Source organism: Lucilia cuprina, chromosome 2 (genome assembly GCF_022045245.1).
Source record: "Lucilia cuprina isolate Lc7/37 chromosome 2, ASM2204524v1, whole genome shotgun sequence".
NCBI lineage: Eukaryota > Metazoa > Arthropoda > Insecta > Diptera > Calliphoridae > Lucilia > Lucilia cuprina.
In genome coordinates this window covers 8267713-8274386 of record NC_060950.1, presented here as the reverse complement: position 1 = coordinate 8274386, position 6674 = coordinate 8267713, and the positions used below count along the sequence as shown (strand labels likewise).

Sequence of the window (6674 nt, the reverse complement as noted above, 5' to 3'; positions counted from 1 at the left end):
TAGATAGATAGATAGATAGATAGATAGATAGATAGATAGATATATAGATAGATAGATAGATAGATAGATAGATAGATAGATAGATAGATAGATAGATAGATAGATAAAGCTAGATTTTTATTACTTTTGAACTTCAGACACGGCTCTGGATCGATTTGAGTACATACTGCTTAGTTATCTTTTTTACCATAAAATTATACAGCATGCAATTTGAGTAATGAATTTCAATTTTTGAAATAGTTTTAATGAAATATAATTTCATGACAAATCGTAAAAAAAACCCACCTCATATAACTCAATCCAGGTCATGTATTATTAATTAACAAAGCATCACCAAAAAATTACATTTTTTTCTATAAAGATAAATTCGTAAAATCAATTGAGTGCATGTTTAAAGCATTTTGTTTCTTTTTTTTTTTGAAAATTTAATGCATGTTAATATAAAAAAAAAACATTTCCAAACGAAATCACCTCAATCAATCATAAATATTTACAACTGCTCCCATATGAAACATTAAACTTTTAAAGAAAAAAACCTTACACTTTTTTTAATAAAACTTTGTTAATGATTTAAACAGAAAACAGAATAAATGAAATACCTAACAAACAGAAACATTTTCTATGTAACTTTAATTTAACACATAAGCTTTTTATCAGCAACAAACTGAAAAACCAAAAAAAAAAAAAACGCAGTTCATGTATCTTGATCTATTGGTTACAGAATATAAAAAAAAACAAAATATTATTGTATTTATTCACCAAAAAAAGTAAAAAATATTAACGGACGGATATTACTTTCATTTACAGTGAATATAAAAATTATACAAATACATTGAGCACGAGCACAAATATCCCAAAGATACTTTTTATTTGTTAAGGCAGGAAAAAAGCATGAATTCATGCTTTTTTGTTTTATATTTAATAAATACATAAAAAAATGTATTGCTGTTGTTTTTAGTGAAATATTTGTTTGATGATGCTTTAATCAAATATTGATGTCAGTTCTATTGAAACCTAAAACAAAATCAAAAAATCTTTCTATACATATACAGGCATATATGTATGTACATATTTTTATGTATCTATGTGCATAAAAATAATAAAACTTAAATTTAATATCAGATATAGAAAAACCAAATATTCGAAATCCTCAAAATAAATACAGATATTTAACACACAAAATATGATGAATGAATATTTATGCATTCATATACATACATACATATGTAAAGCTACAAGTACTTTCTCACATATTCACATTCAGAAAAAAAGTAATAGAACTTTTGAATATATTCATAGATATTTTTCATACATACATTTACATGCGTTTAGCTGTGTATTGGTCCATTGATTGTATATACATGTGTATACAGAAAACATCGTGAAAAAAATCAGTACAAACATAAAGAATATTCAAAATTGCCATTATTTGAATCTCTATGAATATTTTTTATTGGAAAAAAAGAATTGCAAATATAAAAAATCATTTGAAGATTTAACATCAATATAAAATCTGTACATAAACATATAAGCTTCTTACGAAACCTAGTAAATCTGTGTGTTTGCCCTAAACTAGCCTTTTCAGGATAACCATTGGTTAGCGAATAGCAAATGATCTATAGGTTTATCGTCAAACTTTTTAAATTCGAACATTAAAAGAAAACAAGTATCAGGAAGAAAAAAGTGAAAAGTTGAGCGAAGAACTCTTTCGAAAAATCAGCTCTCTTAATTAAATCCTCTGATTTGTTTGTGCGTAGATCTAAAGCTTCAGTGTGAATGCTCAAGATACAACCGGGCAAAGAGACTAACTAATTTACTACCTAACTTACTTAATTACTAACTACCTATCCATCTATCTATCTATCTATCTATTTATCTATCTATCTATCTATCTATCTATCTATCTATCTATCTATCTATCTATCTATCTATCTATCTATCTATCTATCTATCTATCTATCTATCTATCTATCTATCTATCTATCTATCTATCTATCTATCTATCTATCTATCTATCTATCTATCTATCTATCTATCTATCTATCTATCTATCTATCTAGGGGTAACGACAAAAAGTTTGGTTTGTTATAAACATAGAGACAAAATCTTTAGAGTGACAGCCTTTTATGGTTTAAAAAGTACCAGACAATAGTCTGCTATAAGGACTAGAAGGGATCTCTCGTGTAGACACATACATAAACAGAATATGTTTATGTTACATATATTTTTTAAGTTGAGGACAATATTTCGATTTAAAGTTTTTAACAAAATATTAATACTTAAGATCCCTTAATATTTCACTTTATTCCAAAAAATTTGACATTATACTATCGATTTATACACATTACCTTAACATATATTCATACATACTTGTTGTATTCGTAAATACAACTAAAGACAATTGTTTTTGGATTGGATAAAGTACAGATACACATACTTCAAAGAATAACAAGAAAAACCACAAAAAATCATACCAAACTTTAAAGCCAATAATAGTTGAGCTCCTTAGAAAATTTTGTAAAATTTTCAAAATAGTCAAAGTTAAGACTGCCAGCCGCTGATGCTTTTGCATATTTTCAATACTACAACAACATTAAAAGATGAACAAGAAGTTTTCTTTTCTTCAAATTTTCCTAAACACTGCCAGCCAGCCAGATAAGACAAGCTGATTTTCTTAGTAAAATTTAAAAAATAAATTGTTTAACAATAGTTATAGCTGCTTTACTCCTGACAATGGTGTTGTTTAAGTTGTTTTATTGTTGCTGTTGTTACTTTTCCAATCAGCCGGGGTCTTAGTTGAAGTGGAAGTAGTACAATCTGTAAATACAAGAAAATAAAGTAAAAGAACAATTGTTATTGATGATTTATAAACATTTATCAAAGTGATATATGCTAAAATAAATATACTATTCTATACACACATACATACAATTACAAAAAAACGATAAATAAAGTAAAAATAAAAAAATATACAGCAATACACATTTACATAAGTACTTTAAAAAAAGGAACAGGAAGACTTTTACTTAAAGTCAGTTTTTGTCGTCGACGTCGTCTGACAATATGCGACAAACAAACTTTATTTATCCATTCAGCCAACCCAGATTGAAATTCAAATAAAAGATTAAAGTTTAAAGATACTTTTGTATCTTTTCTTATTGTTGTTGTTGGGATATTGCCCCATTCATTCAACCACTTGAGTATTAAAATGGGGAATAGAAAAATGTTATAGAAAACAAAAAAAAAACGAAATTATGAAAATATTGGTTCATTTTGTATTTGTATGGATTTTTTTCTATTTATTCGTTTGTAAATTCTCTCCTTTGTTTAATGTTGTATTTAGATTTCTTTCAGTTTTTTTCTATACCATGTACAGAGTGTGTCCCTAGATATTCGGATAAAAATAGAGAAAAAGAAATGAAATATAACAAAAAATTACCATTTCCCCAAAAAATATATATATTTTACGTGCTGATAATGACCTCTCGGTATTGTAATTTCTATCAAAGGTCGGAAATGTAAAAAAAAACTAACTGTGAACACACTTAAAGAATTGACTGCTAAAGAGTATAATTAATAAATTAGGGCACGTAAAGTTTATAAATATATCGCATGTAGCATTAATTATACAGGCGAATAAAAATCCTTAAACCATTTAGCACTGCTCTAGTCGAATCTGATCTCAAAATTTTAAATCTTACAAATTAGAAAAGAGACATCTAGTCTATAGTCTAGTCTATTGTCTAGACTATCGTCTGTCCTATAGTCTATAGTCTAGTCTATCGTCTAGTCTATCGTCTAGTCTATAGTCTAGTCTATAGTCTAGTCTATCGTCTAGTCTATCGTCTAGTCTATCGTCTAGTCTATCGTCTAGTCTATCGTCTTGTCTATAGTCTAGTCTATCGTCTAGTCTATAGTCTAGTCTATAGTCTAGTCTATAGTCCAGTCTATAGTCTAGTCTAGTCTATAGTCTAGTCTAGTCTATAGTCTAGTCTAGTCTAGTCTAGTCTATAGTCTAGTCTAGTCTAGTCTATAGTCTAGTCTAGTCTATAGTCTAGTCTACAGTCTAGTCTATAGTCTAGTCTATAGTCTAGTCTATAGTCTAGTCTATAGTCTAGTCTATAGTCTAGTCTATAGTCTAGTCTATAGTCTAGTCTTTAGTCTAGTCTATAGTCTAGTCTATTGTCTAGTCTAGTCTTATCTAGTCTAGTATATGATCTAGTCTATTCTATGATCTAGTCTAGTCTATGATCTAGTCTAGTCTATAGTGCAGTCTATAGTCTAGTCTATAGTCTAGTCAATAGTCCAGTCTATAGTATAGTCTATTTGATAGTCTAGTCTCCAGGGAATTAAGGAAAACATTACAAAAGTTAAAATATTTCATAGATTCTGCTCCAAAAGTCAAATTCTTTCCATGAAACGCCTGTATTTTTTCTTTAAGTGTAAACATTTTCAAAAAAAAAAAAAAATTTTTTGATTTGTGTGTGCTGATAACGTCCAAAATAAAATTAGTTGTTTTTCATTTCTTAATTTTATTTCTTCAGTTTGTTGGTTTGAACACTAAGTGACAGTTGTTGCATATTTGTTGTTCATTATTTAAAATACAATAAAATTAGAAAAAAATTAATGTCAAAAATAAATAATAAAAAAGGGTCACTTGGAATACGAAGGAAAAAAAAAACTTAAGACAGACACGTTATGTTAGATTTTCCATGCTTTAGCTATACAAATATCTTTTTCAGAGCAAATTGTTAAATGTTTTCACTTTAATATCGTTAATTTTTCTACGTTTGTGAAGTTTTTGTTTAGATTTCTATTTTTCTTAAGGAACCTTTGACCCTTACACCCAACCTCTGTAAAGAAAGTATATACACAGCTGTAAGGGATTTGATTTTTATTCAGTCCTGTTGGATGCTGCGACTAAATGGTGGCTGGTTTGTTGTTATACAACACTCATTTAGCGATAATAATCCTTTATAATGGTTCCTCTTAGACAACACAGACACATTCGAATGGACAAAAACTTAGTGCCCAGCAGTTTGTAGTATTTTTGACATAAATTTGTCTAACTAATGTCAAATTTGATTTTTTTAAATATCTTGTGTATGACAGATATGAACTAAATGTCATATAAATGTTCTTAAGTCTAACTAAAAGTCAATCGTCAGTATCTCTAGGTTATATAAAAATAATTTTTAGTGACTTTGTTTAAAATTCTTTATGAAACTTTGGTCTATTTAAATTGGCAATTCATCCTTCTAGGACCCAAACATGTTTAAACAACTAGCCACATAGTTAAGTTCCCGAATTGCTGGGTTCACTTTAAAGGTTACACAGAAATATAAAGTTTAGCAAGGAGATTGCCGCGCGCCTAATTGTGTTACATGGAAAATGAAAAATATGTTTTATTAAAACACATTAAATATTTTTATTTTTTACAAATTTGTAGCTCATTTCGTTTTTGTTGTCTTTCTGTGTTTTTGTTAATACTTAGAAAATTTGCATGAAAAATTCATTTATCACCAACTAAATGGCTTGATTAAAAGCAACAACAACAACAAAATACCCAACATTTCATACAGCAAAACAAAGAGTTAATGAGTTAAATATTATGAGAAACAAACAAAAACAAAATACGCTGCTGCTCAAATGAAATCATGAAACACTAGATAGAATTATTATAATTTATTAAAAAAAAAACAAGATACAAAAAATCATTCTAAGAAATTTTTTCTTTTCTCCTTTTCTTCTACATCAACATTAAATGTCGACCAGTGAGAAAAAAAAGGTTAATGGGTTTTTAAAGAGACATACCAGCGGACACACAAGAAGGATAAGATAGCAACAAAAAATCTTTAAAATTTTATTAAGGACACATTTTAATTTAACATTTTAAAAATAAGAAAAATGTGACAAAAATTAAAGCAATTACCAAGACTTGTGTTGTCGTTAAATTAAACATAAGAAATGTCTATAAATTAAAACTTAATGAAAATAATAAATTAAATGTACGACAAAAGTATAAATATGAGAAAGAATTTAAAATTTTTCAAAAACTTTTTTTCAAGCTTTAAATTAAATAGATTGATAGATAGATAGATAGATAGATAGATAGATAGATAGATAGATAGATAGCTAGATAGATAGATAGATAGATAGATAGATAGATAGATAGATAGATAGATAGATAGATAGATAGATAAAGAGATAAATAGATGGATAGATGGATAGATAGATACATAGGTAGATAGATAGATAGATAGATAGATAGATAGATAGATAGATAGATAGATAGATAGATAGATTGATAGATAGATAGATAGATAGATAGATAGATAGATAGATAGATAGATAGATAGATAGATAGAAAGATAGATAAATAGATAGATAGATGGATAGATAGATAGATAGATAGATAGATAGATAGATAGATAGATAGATAGATAGATAGATAGATAGATAGATAGATAGATAGATAGACAGATAGATAATTAGATAGTTAGACAGATAGATATCTAGATATACAGATAGATTGGTAGATAGTTAGACAGACAGACAGATAAACAGATAGATAATTAGATAGTTAGAGAGATAGATAGATAGATAGATAGATAGATAGATAGATAGATAGATAGATAGATAGATAGATAGATAGATAGATAGATAGATAGATA

At 27.3% G+C, this 6674-nt stretch overlaps 1 protein-coding gene across 2 annotated transcripts in view; it reads right to left on the bottom strand.

Moving 5' to 3' along the window:
- LOC111679875 (uncharacterized protein DDB_G0271670-like) overlaps positions 1–6674 on the bottom strand; it is a 210988-nt gene that overhangs the window by 22694 nt on the left and 181620 nt on the right. Inside the window, exon 4 of one of the 2 annotated variants that reach the window (XM_046951886.1) lies at positions 2475–2817. The exons of the other annotated variant lie outside the window; for it this stretch is intronic. The gene's annotated coding sequence lies outside the window, so the exon portion shown is untranslated. The remainder of the gene's footprint in view (positions 1–2474; positions 2818–6674) is intronic. 2 annotated transcript variants of the gene reach the window in all.